Here is a 17,775-nt window from a genome sequence, read left to right as displayed (position 1 = left end):
CCTTTCTGTGATGTAGGTATGGTGTGTCTGGGGGTGGTCTTGGACTCTAGGGTGGGCAATTTAAAATGTCTGTATAAGGACAGGCATACCTTCTGGGTCCTCCTCCTTTCCTGCGTGTGGGGGGAGCACCCTGTTGCAACAGTTCAGTAAAGATCAGGCTTACGAGCTGCTTTGATTCTCAATATTCTCTGCTTGGCCTCTGTTCTTTTCTCCTACCAACAGGGAACCTACGTAAGGACTCTATATGGGCTCTTGTATACCCCATAAGGGAAAAAGGGCAGATTTTTGTTTACAACACGGGAAACCAGCAAACAGGATTCGACTGCAAGAGCCCCTCTCCCCTCCTGTGGTTTTCAGAAGCAGATTCAAAAGCATTGCTGCCTTTGATCATGGAGGCAGGACAGAGATTGTAATAAACCCAGATGCCAACTTTGCTGCCACAGACAACACGATCACTGGACCCAACAACATCAAACATACCATCTCAGGACTATTTAATTGCTCATCTTCTAACACTGTGTATGCTATCAAATGCCAGCAGTGCCCTTCAGCTCTCTATATTGGACAAACAGGACAAACCCTACGCCAAAGGATAAATGGGACATAAATCTGACATCAGGAATCACAAGACAGAGAAACCAGTAGGAGGACACTTCAATCTCCCAGGACATTCTATACAAAATCTCAAAGTAGCTGTCTTATTACAAAAGAATTTCAGAAACAGACTGAAAAGAGAAGTTGCCGAATTACAACTTATTACCAGACTTTTCCCAGTAGTAATGTATGGAAGTGAGATCTGGACCATAAAGAAGGCTGGTCGTCGAAGAATGGATGCTTCTGAATTAGGGTGCATGGAGGAGACTCTGGAGAGTCCCGTGGACTGCAAGAAGATCAAACCTCTCCATTCTGAAGGAAATCAGCCCTGAGTGCTCACTGGAAGGACAGATCGTGAAGCTGAGGCTCCAAGACTTTGGCCACCTCATGAGAAGAGAAGACTCCCTGGAAAAGACCCTGAAATTGGGAAAGATGGCGGGCACAAGGAGGACGGGACGACAGAGGACAAGATGGTTGGACAGTGTTCTCGAAGCTACCAGCATGAGTTTGACCAAACTGTGGGAGGCAGTGGAAGACAGGAGTGCCTGGCGTGCTCTGGTCCAGGGGGTCATGAAGAGTCGGACACGACTAAACGACTCAGCAACAACCATAGGCGCCGACTCCATGGGGCCTGAGGGGGCCCGAGCCCCCTCAAAAATTCGTTTGGGGGGGCTCTGCCCCCCCAATAATCTCGGGCGCCCCTCCAGCAGAGCGCCGCCGCCGATCACGCGGCTCTGCTCCTCGGCTCAGCCTCCCTCTTGCCTTGACGTCACGGCGCCCAGCTACGGTCTGTCCGCCCCCCCCCTCCACCAACACCACCCCAAAACACACAGACACACACACACAACCTGCCCAGCGTGCTCCTAACGAGCGCCCACCTGCCAGCCTCAGTGTGGCTTCTCTGGTTCCTATTATGAATGTGATTTCTGCCTCTCTGTGTATAGAAGGCATCGACAAGGGTGTGTGCCCCCCTTTCTTTCTCTCTCCCTCTCCCCCCTTTCTCTCTCTCTCTCTCACACACACCACAGGGAAAGGTGAGTGCTGGGAGGTGGGCGGGGGGGGAAGCGGGGGGTGAGGGGAGAGGCGGCAGCAGCAGCGGGGAGTAAGGGAGAATAGCGATATAAAATCAATTGCGGCTGGAGGGTGAGCGAGAGTTTCAGCTGGGCTGTAGGGCGGGCGGTGAGGGGGGGAGAGTGTGAATCTGTGGGGAAGGCGAGAAGGAAGGAGGGAGGGATAGGGGTGAGATTGAGAGAGGGGGAGGGAGGAGGGGTGGGGGAAGGAAGGAAGGAAGGAAGGAAGGAAGGAAGGAAGGAAGGAAGGAAGGGTTGGAGGAAAGGAAAGAAATGAATGAAACAGGAAGCAACGAGAAGAAGGAAGGATGGAAAGGGTTGGAGGAAAGGAAGGAAGGAAGGAAGGAAGGAAGGAAGGAAGGAAGGAAGGAAGGAAGGAAGGAAGGAAGGAAGAGAGGGGTGAGATTGAGGGAGGGGGTGGAAAAGGAAGGAAGGAGGGAGGGAAAGAGAGAGAGGGAAGGGAGAAGGGAAAGAAAGAAAGAGCAGGGAAGGGTTGGAGGAAAGGAAAGGAATGAATGAAACAGGAAGCAATGAGAAGAAAGGAAGGAAGGAAAGGGTTGGAGCAAAGAAAGGAAGAAAGGAAGGAAAAAGGAAGGGAGGGAGGGAGGGTGAGATTGAGGGAGGGGGTGGAAAAGGAAGGAAGGAAGGAAGGAAGGAAGGAAGGAAGGAAGGAAGGAAGGAAGGAAGGAAGGAAGGAAGGAAGGAAGGAGAGGGGGAAAGGAAGGAAATAAGAAGCAATGAGACGAAGGAAGGAAGGAAGGAAGGAAGGAAGGAAGGAAGGAAGGAAGGAAGGAAGGAAGGAAGGAAGGAAGGAAGGAAGGAAGGAAAGAAAAAGCAGGGAAGGGTTGCAGGAAAGGAAAGAAAGGAATGAAATAGGAAGGGAGGAAGGAAGGAGCATCGAAGGGTTGGAGGAAAGGAAGAAAATGAATAAAATAAGAAGGAATGAGACGAAGGAAGGAAGGAAGGAAGGAAGGAAGGAAGGAAGGAAGGAAGGAAGGAAGGAAGGAAAGAAAGAGGGGAGCAGTGGAAAGAGGGAGGAAAAAACAGGAAGGAAGGAAGGAAGGAAGGAAGGAAGGAAGGAAGGAAGGAAGGAAGGAAGGAAGGAGTACTTAGGCTATGTCTCTTGGGACAGGTTAGCTGAGCTCCTGAGCAAGCGCCCCGTGCCCCGCCTGCCCTCTTCGCCCCTCGGCCCCGTCTGCCTCCGCCCCTGACTGTATCAGGACCCCCGCCTCCTCCCCACCTGCTCCCTCGCCAGCCAGCCAGCCAGCCGCGCGCCCTAGCCGGAGAGCCCCGGCCGTCCCCGTCGCGCAATCGGCTGGATCTCCCTTCAGCAGGCCGTGCTCACAACTCGGCCCAGGGACCCCCCAGCAGCGGATCTCTGGCCCAGCTGAAGAATCCGGCAACAAGCCCCCTCCTCCCCAATCGCTCCGCCGAAATACGCTCCAAAACCCCCCAGATAGGCCGCCGGCCGCCAAGTCTCGTGGCGCCCTGAGCGAGGGTCTCTCCCCAACACCGCCACCTCGAACTGCGTTCTCCCGGCTACCCGAGCGAACCAGCAGCAGGACCCCGGTATGGGCCCCCCCAATATTTTTTATAAGTCGGCGCCCCTGGCAACAACAACAACAACCAGACTTAAAACCATGGAGAGACCTGGTCTGAATAGAGACATTGGATTCTTCTCTCATTATACATGATAAAGCTATTTTTGGCCATCTCACCCCTTGCTTTTTCCTGTAAGACCAATGGTCGTCAACAAGTTTACCATACCTATCAGCCAATCACCCATTCCCACCACCCTTCTGAGTAATACCCCTCCCCACCCTCTCACTATATATAAGGGTCTGGTGACTTCTGTTTCAGTGTATCTGAAGGAGTGTACATGCACACGAAAGCTCATACGAAGAACAAACTTAGCTGGTTTCTAAGATGCTACTGGACATTTTTTTTAAAAAAATTATATATTCCATCCTGGCTGGTAGCCATCAATAGCCCTCCCCTCCATGAATTTGTCGAACTTGTAACATGAATTTGTTGTAGGTAAAACTATGCAATGAAATCCACTCCGCCGTAAGTTATTTACTTTATTATTGTATCTTGATACATTCCCTGATAACAGAAACATAGGCAGCTACTGCACAGCAGGCCAGACTGGTTTGGTTTGGTTGTTACACGCAGGAAAGCAAGAAAACTCTCTCTCTGGCCTTGCCCTCTGTACTGTTTGCAATAGCATTACCTTCAAGCCATGTCTGTCAGCATGCCACTCATGCAGTGACTTTGTATTTGTGTTGGCCTTTTTTCCTTTCTTTCTAGTAGATACACCTCTATTTGTCCAACCCTTGGACCATTAAATACAGGCCCTGATATTGTGGTAGGAATGTTGAGGTCTTAGATACATGTTAAATGTTCATAAGTGTACCAACCAAGCACGTACATAGATCAGCACAGGAAAACCGACCTGAAACCATTTTGATTCCCAAACTGAGCAAATGTTTTCTCTGCAAGGTCAAAGGAAAATGGAAAAGCCTCCCCATTGTCTTTTCCTTCACAAATCCTGTCTTAAGATATGAATAGGGTGTGAGGCTGTGACCTGGCTCAGGAACAAAGTATTTATCATTACAAAAGACTGGCCAGGCTCCCCAGGTATCCAATCAAGTGACCATTAAACAGGTAACCTGGCAGACAGGAGGTAAACAAAGCACTCAGATTTCTGCTGTAGACCTCCCTTTCTGGGATGTAGGTATGATCTTCTCTCTCCTGCGTGTGGTGAGTGAGGACCCTGTTGCAACAGATCAATAAAGATCAGGCTTACTAGCTGCTTTGCTTCTCAATATTCTCTGCTTGGCCTCTGTTATTTTCTCCTAGCGATAGAGAACCTACGTAAGGACTCTATATGGGCTCTTGGATACCCCATAAGGGAAAAAGGGCAGGTTTTTTTTTGTTTATAACAACGCAGACTGTAGCTTTTGGAAAACATCAGGGTTGCTCAGTTTAAAGGAGAAAGCTTCTAGACCTCATTGAGAACATTTTGCAATAGGCCAGGCAGGGTTTCCAGTGTCTCAGCAGCCAAAGGACACTGAAGGCAAGGATGGAGAACGTGCAAAATCCTTGTTGAACTCGAACCCATCAGCCCCTGCCAGCACGCCCAATGGTCAGAGGTGGTGACAGGAGTCATAATCCAACAACACTTAGAGGGCTGCAGGTTCACCATACACGACTTAACGCCTTCTTTCTTCTTGCCAAGCGGCAGGTGCAAAGCCCCATCTCTTCCTGCCTCTTGTGCCTACTATCCAGCCAAAGCCTTAACCACAACCATCGCTCGGCTCCACCTCAGCCCTTGCTAGATTCTTCTGAATTCTGCAAAACACTCTTTCTCTTGTCCTGAAAGACCTACATTGGCTCCCAGGACATTTCCGAGCACAATTCAAAGTGTTGGTGCTGACCTTTAAAGCCCTAAACGGCCTTCGTCCTGTATACCTGAAGGAGTGTCTCCACCTCCATCGTTCTGCCTGGACACTGAGGTCCAGTGCCGAGGGCCTTCTGGCGGTTCCCTCCCTGTGAGAAGTGAGGTTACATGGAACCAGGCAGAGGGCCTTCTTGGTGGTGGCGCCCGCCCTATGGAACGCCCTCCCAGCAGATGTCAAGGAAATAAACAACTATCTGTCTTTTAGACAGGCAGCCCAGTTTAGGAAAGTTTTTAATGTTTGAAGTTTTATTCTGTTTTTAATCTGCTGGGAGCTGCCCAGAGTGGCTGGGGAAACCCTGCCAGATGGGTGGGGTATAAATAATGAATTATCATTATCATTATCATCATCATCATCATCATCATCATCATCATCATCATCCACCGGGCTTGGTGAGGGGCGTGGAAGAAAGGCAATTTAACTGGAGGAAAGGCAATTCAGATTTTCCCTGGATTGACATTCGTTCTGATCTATTGCTAAACTGTAAGAAAGGGGAAAGCCACATGGTACAAAGCAGAAGGGAATGAGCCCTCAGTTCCATCTAGTGGTGCTAATTATTGTGCAAAAGTGCATGCTTAATTTATTTTGAAAGAGCTCACAACAGAAATTGCTTTGACTAGCGAGAAGCGTCCAGCTCACAGAACTTTCTTTGCAATGCCCGTATCTATTTTCCGTGATGCTGTCACTGCATGGTCCTCTGTGGAGAATCATACCAAAGCACCCCCATTGCAGTGTGTGCGCGCACATCTGTGTGTAGAATTGGACCGTGATATCGAAAGCATCCCTCCATACTCACAAAACGTCAATGAGTTAACCTGGTCCTGACTTTCGCCTTCTGCAACATGGGAGATAACAGCCCTTCCCCATCCTGGAAGAGTGAGATAAAAAGATTGCGAGCTGCACAGATTCAGCAGAACTAAAAGCCAGATGAGGTCTGTAACGAGAGTACATTAGCATTAAAAAAAAAAAAAAAATCTGTGAAGAAAGAGCTTTTCTTTTAAGATAAACTGATTAAGTCAAAGTCACCTTGAGGGCTAGAGACGAGGTCGCTCCAAGGCCTTTCCCTGGCCCCAAGGCAGCTTAAGAATTCAAAACAAAATAAGGCGCTTCGTCCAAAGGGACAGAGTAGTCCTTAAGAAGAAGGGGTGTTTTTTCAAAGAGCTCCCCTTTGTAGCTGCGCCATTTGCCAGCTGGGATGTAAATGTCCCTCTCTTGCTTGCCCATCTCCAAGACGGGAGCCACCATCAGGGTGTCCCCAATCAGGAACTGGGAATCGATCTTGTGCGCAGCCTCATCGTGGGGAGAAATCCACCAGATGGGCCGGATGATGGGGTCCCCAGTGTCGGTGATCTCCCCGGCCAGCTCCAGCAAGAGGGGGGCAACCAAAGACTCGTGGAGCCTGGTGAACTTCAGGGCAATGTCTATGACTTCTCTGTCGTAGAGCCACGGTGGGATGGAGAACTGCATGGAAGGCATGAAGGCCGACAGCTCCAGCCATCGGATGTAGAGCTCCCGATCTGGGATGTCGACAGCACCTTCCGTTTTGTTAGGGAGAAAATTCCCGCCAATCATATCGGGCAGTACAAAAGGGTATCCCAGGAGGCCAATGGTCAGCACCGTTGGTATCAAGGACTTCAGCCCAAGTTCATACCCACAAATTGAGTCCCGGTCAATGATACGAACAAAACAAGAGATGTGCTGGGATCGGTAGCCGACTCGGACTTCTGAAAGCTCGTGAAATGGAATGGCCATTTCCGCATAATGCCGGGACCAAATGCTGGGATCTGCCAAGGTGTGGAAAGTGTGGAATTGTTTGGGAAGGTAGCACGTCTCACCCGCATCAAACTTGAAGGACGAGACACCGTACTTAGTGCGGAGTTGCCTCAGGTGTCTCTGGAACCATTTTCTAGCCGAAGGGTTGGTGAAATCCAATATGGCGCCCACACCGTTCCACCACACAACCATGGCAGGGAGTGTCCCTTGTGGTTCCATGACAAAAAGCTTCTTCTCTATTCCCACCTCAAAGTTTGGGGAACTTTCATGTACAAAAGGGTGTATCCAGATGGTGACGTTGAAGCCATCTTTCTTAAGCTTTTCGAACATATCTGTCGCCTGAGGGAACTTCGAAGGGTCAAATTCAAAATCACCATAATTCTGTGTGTACATGTCATCAATTTCAATGTGGCTGTATTTGAAACCGTGCTTTTTAATCATCTGTGCAAATCCCAGAACTTTCTCCTGGTTAATCTCCTTCTTGTACATGGCCCACGTTGACCAGATTGGAAACTGGAACATCCTTTCTGAAGGCACCTTCAAAGGTTTCTTGAAATGGACCTGGGCCATGTACCGGTGGACAGAGGTAATGTCTGAACCTATGCAGACATGGTAACTCAACTGTGGGAAGGGCTCGTTCAACGGCTCATATGGAGAATCTTTATACCTGGCTTGGAATGTGAGGGACCTTTCTGAAGCGTTGAACCCAAGGTGGAAGGGCACAGAGTCACTTATCTTGACGGCAGCTGCTTTGGATGACAACCAATACCTCTCCAAGATGCCCCCAAAGCTGTTCCTGAAAGAATAGACATCACTAGTCACAAATGGCGCAGGTTCTTGGCTTCCAGGTAGACTGATTGGCCATTGCTGTCTGCTCATCTCGTAGCCTCCATACCAGTGGGCGTCCCCCCAGAACATTTTGTGTTCCACCGCAGAGTCTGCCTCAAACTCTTCCCAGCGGATGATGTAGCACGTCACCGCCTCATTGGGTTTGACAGTCTGGATGAGGAAGCTGATCATCCCCCTTTCCGTACCAGTACAGCTTAAAACTCCCGCTTCCTTAGAACAAGATTCCAGGTCAAGGACACCTGATTGGAAGGCCATCCTGAAGACCACTTCTCCATCCTGGTTTTCAATGGTGAAGCCTCCCTGCCACAGGTCCGCCTGGTTCATCTTTACCCTCTCTGCCTTCATAGGAGGAACCGTGTAGCAATGCCAGCACACGGCCACAGCTATGATGAGTCCTGTTGTCAGTAGCGCAGCTCTTCCAAGATAACTCTGCCGGGATGTCTGAGACTCCAGAGAGGAATGGAGAATTGGTTTTGTCCCGGAGCCATTTTCCCTCTGACGCTTCTCTCCTTTTCCTTGGCGACGGGACAACTGAGCTTCCATAATATCACAGATCTAATAGCTGTGGCCAGTGGTTGCTTGGCCCTCGTGGTAGCGAGTGTTTTTCTCAGCTTTATAAAGACTGTGTTTAAAAACAGCTCTGCCCTCTCTCCCCCTTGCTGTATCCAGGAATGCAGATCACTACCCTTCAGAATGCAGTGACAAAACACATCTCAGCCAGGCTAATAAATGAGCCTAATAAATTAATCCTGGTTACCGGGAGCAAGACTTCTCTGCCGCTGCAACATCCTGCTGCTTTCCTCGACTGGATGAGGCGATCAGCTGACAGAGGAAGGTTATTATGCAAGTGAGAGATGGCACAATTCCCTGCAAAGCCTCAGCCAGGTTTTTTTTTTCCTGGATGGGGAGAGGGAGCAAAGAAATTGCTTTGGAACAAGAGGCCCCAGGAGTAGGAAACCAGGCGATACAAAGACCTACAGCTGTGTGCAAAGGCCCCAGGAGCAGGCTGCCGTTCTCTCTGAAGGCTGGGGAGTCCTCTGGCGGCTGCATCTCATATCTTGATAGCTGCCCTTGAGATGTCTTAGCGTCGCCACTCCCTGCCCTGGCAATAATTTTCTCTGCGGCAGCTCGGCTTCATGAATGACTCTGAAGATTTGGAGTGATCGCCCTTTCTTTTCTCTTGGGTTGGGTTTCTTGTGTGACCTTTGATGGCTCTCTAGTTATATTACTAGATGTATGCCTTAACACACTGAAAAGTTATATTTGTGATAAATGGAGATACGTCCGAGGAGCTAACAGAGAGAAGAGGAAGGGGCTGGTATGAGAGCCAGGCCAGAGTGGGTCTTCTCAGGGTGGGAGACTGAGGAAGAAGAAGGTCTCCCAGGTGGGAGGTGGGAAGATTAAACTTTTAAAATGAATTGATTTTAGAATGCTGTGTTACTTTTATTGTTGTTAGCTGCTCTGAGCCCGGCTTCGGCTGGGGAGGGCGGGATATAAATAATTTGTTGTTGTTGTTGTTGTTGTTGTTGTTGTTGTTCTGTATGTGTGAAGATTAAGAGAAAATGCTGAGTGCGGCATAGATATATTTATAATTTTGTGTTTTATGAGGATCATATGAGGATTGTTATATGGAAAGCCCAGCCAGATGGGTGGGGTAGTAACAACAACAACAACAACAATAACAACAATAAAAAAATGTATTTTCTGATTTTTTTTCTTTTCTTCTTTTCTGATTTTTTAAAAAAATTCTCTATATTTTAGTTTCAATTTTATATTAGGTTGAAAACCTTTAATAAAATTGATTAAAAGATCCTTGGAGGTTTTTAATCAGAGGTTGGATGGCCATCTGTCATGGATGCTTGAGTTGAGATTCCTTCATTGCAGGGGTGGACTTGATGATCCTCGGATGCCCTTGCAACTAATCTAGTCTATTATTCTATGATAAAAATGCTCTGTTGCCCTAGCACATCAAATCCACTTTTTTATTTATTAAAAAACAGACTTTTGAGGCCGCTAGGTTGAGCATTCACCCTAATGAGCCTTCATCCTGATTTGCTTGCACAGTGGTTACATGCCTTCCTGTTAGTCATTTTTGCATTTTACATTTCTTAGTGCGTTACCGTGTCAATTTTCAAGCTGCCTAACCTTACCATAACCTTTTCCCTAACCAAGGTTATGGAAAATTGATTTAAAATTTACAGATTGATCTTTGCTGAAAGAAAATTATATGAAGATGATGTACAGATGGTATATGGCAGTGTTTCCCAACCACTGTTCCGCGGCACACTAGTGTGCCGCGAGATGTTGCCTGGTGTGCCGCGAGATGTTGCCTGGAGGGAGGCGAGAGGCGGGGCGGCGGTGGCGAGGAGAGGCCGCCCAGCGCGGGGCTCTCGCCGTCTGCCTGCCTGGCTGCCTGCGAGCTCGGCAGGCAGCGCCTCCGTCCGCAGCGCCCGCCTCGCGGCTCTCATTCCCTGCCCCTGCCAAAGCTCACTCAGCCAAGCCGCGCTCTCCTTCCTGCCTCGCTTTGCTGCCTCCTCCCCCCCCCACCCCAAAGCTTGGAGGTTCCCCGGCAAGGGGGAGGGGAAAAATTGAAACTTACACTTTCGTGCGTCCCTCCTGGCGTGACGCTGCACGCTGACGTCACGGGGCTGTAATGGTGGTGTGCCTCGAGATTTTTTTCATCAAACAAGTGTGCCTTTGCCCAAAAAAGGTTGGGAAACACTGGTATATGGCACCAGTGCAGTTAGGGAAAATGTATAAAACCAGCTCAAATTTATGTTGGAAGTGTAAGAAAAAGGAGGGGACATTTTACCACATATGGTGGGATTGTAATGAAATTAAGAAATTTTGAGAAATGATATACAATGAATTGAAGAAAATGTTCCATCTAACATTTGTTTAAAAACCTGAAGCATTTTTGTTAGGGATTGTAGGAAAAGACCTGCCAAAGAAGTTGAAAAACATCTTCATGTATGCGACAACGGTGGTGAGAGTCTTAATAGCACAAGGATGGAAGGCTGAGGAAATCCTGACTAAAGAACTGTGGCAAGAGAAACTGATGGACTATGCAGAACTGGCAAAATTGACAAATAAACTACGGGACAAGGATAACTGTGACTTTAAAGAGGAATGGGAACCTTTTACAAAGTACCTAAAGACGGAACAAAGTGAATTGGACTCCTTGGCAGGCTTTGAATAAACACTCACAAACTTTTTATTGATAATAATCAGTTAGATAAATTAAGGACTTATACAATTCTGTAACATGCAGAGAATAGCATTTATAGAGAAACCAGAGATTGGAACTGAGGGAAGTCAGGGGGTGGGGTGGGGGGGTTGTTTATGGGAGGAAGGGGGGAGGGGGGAAATGAGGAAAAAAAATAAGGATGACATGTTTTAAGATAATATGTTTTGTTGAATTACCTAATAAAAAATTAAAAAAAATTCAAGCTGCAAAAAGTCTGGTAAACTCCCCACAAGCAAATCAGGGTGAATGCAGAAAGAATGCTTGCCGACCTGAAAACAAATAAGAATAAACACTAAATAAAGACCAGATATAATCTAACCTCCATGTATACTTTGTGCGAGCAAATTGAGATGAATGCTCAATTAATTGGCTGGCTTGAGGGAGCCCTTGGATAACAACCAGAGCACAAACTGTACCACCCAGTCACAAATGTTTCTGAAGTTTTCTGGCTGCAATTGAACTTGGCTCCTGAAGGTGGCAACGGAGGAAAAGCAATTTAGATCAAGGGAGTGAAGGCTGCATGAAGTCACCAACGCAAAAACAAGAGAGGAAACTCTTGATGTACAAGATTAACGTTTATTAAGCTCCCTGCATTTCAATCTAATTTTTCTGCAAGGGGAATAAAAGGCTGGAACCTTTCTGCAAATTCTGTGTTGCAAAGGAGGTTCTGACTTGACGGTTGGAGCAGCCGGGTGGAAATCCATCTCCTACTGCAGAATTTTCCTGAAACTCTTGGAAGAGTCTGCTTGCTTGCACAACACGCAGCATAGTTAATGCTGCTTTGTGGTTGTGCGTTTAAATATATTGGGCTGGATCCAGGAAATGGCTTGGAATTTGGCCCCATATAAATCAGTGCGGAAAAGTCAAGTCTGTTGATTTCAATGAGAATCGAGCACAAGGAAGTTTGAGTGCAATCCTGAGCATATCTAGGTAAAAGTAAAGGGACCCCTGACCATTAGGTCCAGTTGTGGCCGACTCTGGGGTTGTGGCGCTCATCTCGCTTTAGTGGCCGAGGGAGCCGGCGTACAGCTTCCATGTCATGTGGCCAGCATGACTAAGCCGCTTCTGGCGAACCAGAGCAGCACATGGAAACACCGTTTTCCTTCCCACCGGAGCAGTACCTATTTATCTACTTGCACTTTGACCTGCTTTCGAACTGCTAGGTTGGCAGGAGCAGGGACTGAGCAACGGGAGCTCACCCTGTGGCGAGGATTTGAACCGTCGAGCTTCTGATCGGCAAGTCCTAGGCTCTGTGGTTTAACCCACAGTGCATGCAGCATAGTTAATGCTGCTTTGCAGTTGTGCGTGTAAATATATTGGGCTGGATCCAGGAAGTGGCTTGGAATTTGGCCCCATATAAATCAGTGCGGAAAAGTCAAGTCTCGTTGATTTCAATGATAATCAAGCACAATGAGGTTTCGGTGCAATCCTGAGCATATCTACTCACAGGTAAAATCCACTGTGCTGAAGTGTGTAAGTCCTTAATAATTGTATATAGGATAGGGCTGCAGCCTTGGTCTGAAGGCAGCCTGCTGAATTTATAGCACAGGTCAGTCAAAAGGAAGCACTCCTAAGGAACTGCCTGCTGGATCCGGCCAATGGCACAACTAGTTCAGCATCTTGGGCAGAAAGTGGGACTGGATGCACTTTTGCCCTGATCCAGAAAGGCTAATCTTTGGTTTTATCATTTTTATCCAGTTTAATTTCCCCCATTCTTTTATTTGATAGTTTTTTGAGAGGAGAGGTCCTCCCTTGCTTTTTAACTCAGCTCTATGACTCCACTGTGTTTTAAGAAACCTATACAGTGGTACCTTGGTTCTCAAATGCCTTGGTTCTCAAACGCCAAAAACCCAGAAGAAAGTGTTCCAGTTTTCGAACGTTTTTCGGAAGCTGAAGGTCCGAAGTGACTGTCAGCTATTGTTTCCTGCACCAATCAGAAGCTGCACCTTGGTTTTTGAACATTTCAGAAGTCGAACAGGTTTCCGGAATGGATTAAGTTTGGCGCTTTTGCTTTTGCTATTTATTTAGCGTTTTTGTTTTTGAGCTTTTTCGGTTAATTTGTTTTTGTGACTGTGTGGAACCCAGTTCAGCTGATTGGTTGATTGTGCGACTGCTGAAATGGATAAAAGCTCCCCATCCAAACAATGACTATCATCAGTGCAGGTAAGAGGGAAAAAATAATTTTAATCTTTATCATCTACAATACCATCTTATTTATTTTATAGTACAGTACATTGATTATTGCTTTCATTTTATGGATCAATAGTCTCGTTGTTGTTGTTGTTTAGTTGTGTCCGACTCTTCGTGACCCCATGGACCAGAGCACGCCAGGCCCTCCTGTCTTCCACTGCCTCCCGCAGTTTGGTCAAACTCATGCTGGTAGCTTTGAGAACACTGACCCACCATCTCGTCCTCTGTCGTCCCCTTCTCCTTGTGCCCTCCAACTTTCCCAACATCAGGGTCTTTTCCAGGGAGTCTTCTCTTCTCATGAGGTGGCCAAAGTACTGGAGCCTCAGATTCAGGACCTGTCCTTCCAGTGAGCACTCAGGGCTGATTTCCTTAAGAATGGAGAGGTTTGATCTGCTTGCAGTCCATGGGACTCTCAAGAGTCTCCTCCAGCACAATAATTCAAAAGCATCAATTCTTCAGCAATCAGCCTTCTTTATAGTCCAGCTCTCACTTCCATACATCACTACTGGGAAAACCATAGCTTTTACAATGCGAACCTTTGTTGACAAGGTGATGTCTCTACTTTTTAAGATGCTGTCTAGGTTTGTCATTGAGAGTAAAATTCATGTAAAATTGCTGTTTTAGGGGTTTTTAAAAGTCTGGAATGGATTACAGTAGAGCCTCTCTTTACAACCACCTCCACTCGTGGACGTTCCAAGTTGCGACCATGGCAAACCTGGAAGTAACCGGCGGGTTCGCCGCCGTTTGCGCATGCACAGAAGTGGTCAGTCGCCACCCGTACCTGCACACAATGGCACCTCTCCCAGCGACCTGTTTCGCCATAAGGACGGGCCTCTGGAACGGATTGTGGTCTTGAGTAGAGGTTCCATTCGTTTTGCATTACTTTCTATGGGAAAGCGCACCTTGGGTTTGGAACGCTTTGGTTTTGGAACAGACTTTCAGAATGGATTAAGTCTGAGAACCAAGGTAAAGGTAAAGTGACCCCTGACCATTAGGTCCAGTCATGGCCAACTCTGGGGTTGCGGCGCTCATCTCACTTTACTGGCCGAGGGAGCAGGCGTACAGCTTCCGGGTCATGTGGCCAGCATGACTAAGCCGCTTCTGGCGAACCAGAGCAGCACACAGAAACACTGTTCACCTTCCGGCCGGAGCGGTACCTATTTATCTACTTGCACCTTGATGTGCTTTCGAACTTCTAGGTTGGCAGGAGCAGGGACCGAGCAACGGGAGCTCACCCCGTCGCGGGGATTCGAACCGCCAACCTTTTGATCGGCAAGTCCTAGGCTCTGTGGTTAAACCCACAGCGCCACCCGCGTCCTACGAGAACCAAGGTACCACTGTACAAATTAATTACCCCCTGTGAGAAGGATGATTCCCCCCCCCCCTTGTGCTTTTTAAGGATGCTTCCAGGAGGGGGCTGAATACTTCCTAGAAGCGGGTTGCTGAGATATTGCAAATGGGTTGTTGGCAACACAGTTGTTATTTTTTTAACTTACTGGATTTCTACTGGAAAGGGTAAATCTGGATTAAATGAGGGAGGTAAAAATACATTACAGATGACAATAACGGTATGTGAAACTGGAAAAAACCCCCAAAACTTGCATGCATGGGGCGGGCAGATCTCATGACAATGGCCTGTTTTGAAGCACCCAAAGTTTCCTCCTGGAATCCCCGCTTGTGGTCTCATGATGCCACAGCTCTGATCTAATTTACAGCATTCACTACCAGAATATTAATATAAAAAGTTAATAAATGGAAAGAACGTCTTTCATTCTGCAGCAAAAAGAGCACAGCTAGCCAAAGGCAGGTGTGGGAGATCAATACAAGGACGCTGAGGAATAAAGCAAAGGATCTTTCAAAAGTCTCGCTTTCTGCATTGGGGAAAGGGTTTCTCAGTATATTTCCTATTTCCCTACAGCTGCAGCTAGCGATGGAGGATATATTTGGTTCGAGGTTTAATGTGAACTGAAATATACCCAGAGTCGCAAAGTGATTTCATGCTCTTTATTCAGCTCATAGTGGTGAGGAGGAATGAATGAAAGTCCCCTCACAGTATCTGCTTTATATACATACAATGGGCTGCACATGATTGGCTAATTCCGGAATTCTACTGTAAGCCAATCAGGTTGTAGATTCACTTCTATCTGGAGCATGATTGGGTGGTTCCTGCCAACCAATCATACTGCTGCATTGTTCTAGGACTTGCTGCATTCTGAATCCTATTGTTCTAGGACCAATCAGACTGCTGCAGTTTGGATCCTATTCAACTCAGTACATAACACCAACCTACTTAATTTGCAACACACAAACTGAAACATGGCACTTCTTGGAGTTTTGTGAACCAAAAGATACATATGAAAAGGCATTTGTAAGTGGAAAGTGTGTACATATTTGTGCTATGCTCTTCCCCTGCACTATGGCCCTTTCCTTTAAAAACAAGCTAAGATTCTAGTCCTCATTGTTCTGAATACAGATGCTGGTTCCAATAGGAACATGGGGAGCCATCCTGCTCAGTATTGTCTACAATGGCCGACAGCAGGGGTTTCATGCAGGGTGACTTCCCAGCCCTGCCACCAGGGACCTTCTGCAGCAAAGCAGGTCTCTCTACCGCTGAGCGATGGCCCTAAGGACCAGACTGGATGGGCCCCTGGCATACATGTTATGTATTCAGTGGTCTCTGTTTGCCTGAGTTTGAGTCTGGAGCTCCTCTATTCTGATTCGATACAGGATGTCCAATCACAGAACATTTCAGGATTTTGGCCTCTGCCATTGGCCCTTGAACTCGTGAGTAGTGATTCGCAGCTTGGAAGTTTTGCCAACCAATCATGCTGGGAGTGGGAGTGGCCCAGGCTTTCAGAAATGTATATAAGCAGTTGCTTTGCCCTTGTTTTCCCAGTTATGTACAGTCATACCTCGGGTTGAAGTAGCTTCGGAATAAGTATTTTCGGGTTGCGCGCTGCGGCGACCCGCAACTAACGGAGTGCGTTACTTCCGGGTTTCACCGCTCACGCATGTGCAGACAGTCAAAATGAAGTCACGCGCATGCGCAGAAGCGGCGAATCACGACCTGCGCAGGAGCAGACACGCGGACGCAGGTTGCGTTCGCTTCTGGATGCGAACGGGGCTCCGGAATGGATCCCGTTTGCATCCAGAGGTACCACTGTAGTTCAGTAAAGGTTCTTGCTGTTATCACTGTGTCTTGCCTCGTGGGAACTCACATGTGATGGCCTGGGAATCTGATTCAGAGGCTGAACCGGAGGAATCCCAGCCTGCACAGGAGTCCCCGCCTCCAGGGCCGGCTGAGCCAGGGCAGGGCCTTGAATCTGGAGGGCCCGCACCTGTGCCGGATCCTCAGGCGCAGACACCAGATGAATCCACTCTGCCTCTGGAGGTGATTGAGGACCCATTGCCTGCAGGTGCTCCTCTCCCAGCCCTGTCAGGGGAAGGTGAGGCTGCCTCTGGGTCCAGTAACCCTCCAGCCTCTCCTGAACTGCAGAGGCTCAGGGCAGAGAGGCGGAGGGCACTAAGTTCTCTCAGGAGGAGTGCTCACCTTAAGGCCAGGAGAGGCGAGTCACCTGTGGGCCAGGACTGCCCTAGGCCCCATAGGAGATAAAGGCCAGTCAGCCCAGTCCCAGGTTGCGGGAGCAACATCGCTGGAAACCTGTTTCTGCCAGCACCCAGACCTGTTCTTCCGGAGTTCCCGACCACGGCCAGCTTCTTGCTTTGGACCCCGCTTCACCCTTGGTGGACAGTCTCCAGACCCTCGACCCAGGACCGGACTCTGACCACGCCTCACGGTAACCTCCCCCCGGGACCAGCACACCACACTTCAATACGGGCAGCTTCGTAAGTTCTCGTGCAAACGCCACAGGCTTTCTAATAGTCAGCATGGATTTCTGAAAAATAAGTCATGTCAGACTAACCTGATCTCGTTTTTTGACAGAATTACAAGCCTGGTAGATGAAGGGAATGCAGTGGATGTAGCCTACCTTGATTTCAGCAAGGCATTTGACAAGGTGCCCCATGATATTCTTGTAAAGAAGCTGGTAAAATGCGGTCTTGACTATGCTACCACTCAGTGGATTTGTAACTGGCTGACTGACTGAACCCAAAGGGTGCTCATCAATGGTTCCTCTTCATCCTGGCGAAGAGTGACTAGTGGGGTGCCACAGGGTTCTGTCTTGGGCCCGGTCTTATTCAACATCTAAAAAAGCCAATGCAATTCTGGGCTGCATCAATAGGAGTATAGCATCTAGATCAAAGGAAGTAATAGTACCACTGTATTCTGCTCTGGTCAGACCTCACCTGGAGTACTGTGTCCAGTTCTGGGCACCACAATTCAAGAAAGACACTGACAAACTGGAACGTGTCCAGAGGAGGGCAACCAAAATGGTCAAAGGCCTGGAAACGATGCCTTATGAGGAACGGCTAAGGGAGCTGGGCATGTTTAGCCTGGAGAAGAGGAGGTTAAGGGGTGATATGATAGCCATGTTCCAATATATAAAAGGATGTCACATAGAGGAGGGAGAAAGGTTGTTTTCTGCTGCTCCAGAGAAGCGGACACGGAGCAATGGATCCAAACTACAAGAAA

At 48.1% G+C, this 17,775-nt stretch overlaps 1 pseudogene across 3 annotated transcripts; it reads right to left on the bottom strand.

The window, feature by feature from the left end:
• Positions 1–5,480: 5,480 nt before the first annotated feature.
• On the bottom strand, positions 5,481–8,530 carry LOC308597617 (myogenesis-regulating glycosidase pseudogene; annotated as a pseudogene). 3 transcript variants are annotated; one of them, XR_014013367.1, is made up of 3 exons: positions 6,152–8,530; positions 5,922–5,993; positions 5,481–5,595 (listed from the first exon to the last, which is right to left on the bottom strand). The product of XR_014013367.1 is annotated as a myogenesis-regulating glycosidase pseudogene (transcript). The 3 variants fall into 3 exon arrangements; XR_014013368.1 differs by lacking the exon at positions 5,481–5,595 and having other exon boundaries at positions 5,853–6,059; another variant differs by lacking the exons at positions 5,481–5,595; positions 5,922–5,993 and having other exon boundaries at positions 6,102–8,530.
• Between the last annotated feature and the right edge of the window lie 9,245 nt (positions 8,531–17,775).

The sequence above is a fragment of the Podarcis bocagei genome, assembly GCF_964188305.1.
Source record: "Podarcis bocagei genome assembly, chromosome: 11".
NCBI classification, from domain to species: Eukaryota; Metazoa; Chordata; class Lepidosauria; order Squamata; family Lacertidae; genus Podarcis; species Podarcis bocagei.
The sequence above is the reverse complement of the archived record's forward strand: the minus strand, read 5'-3'. Positions and strand labels throughout refer to the sequence as shown.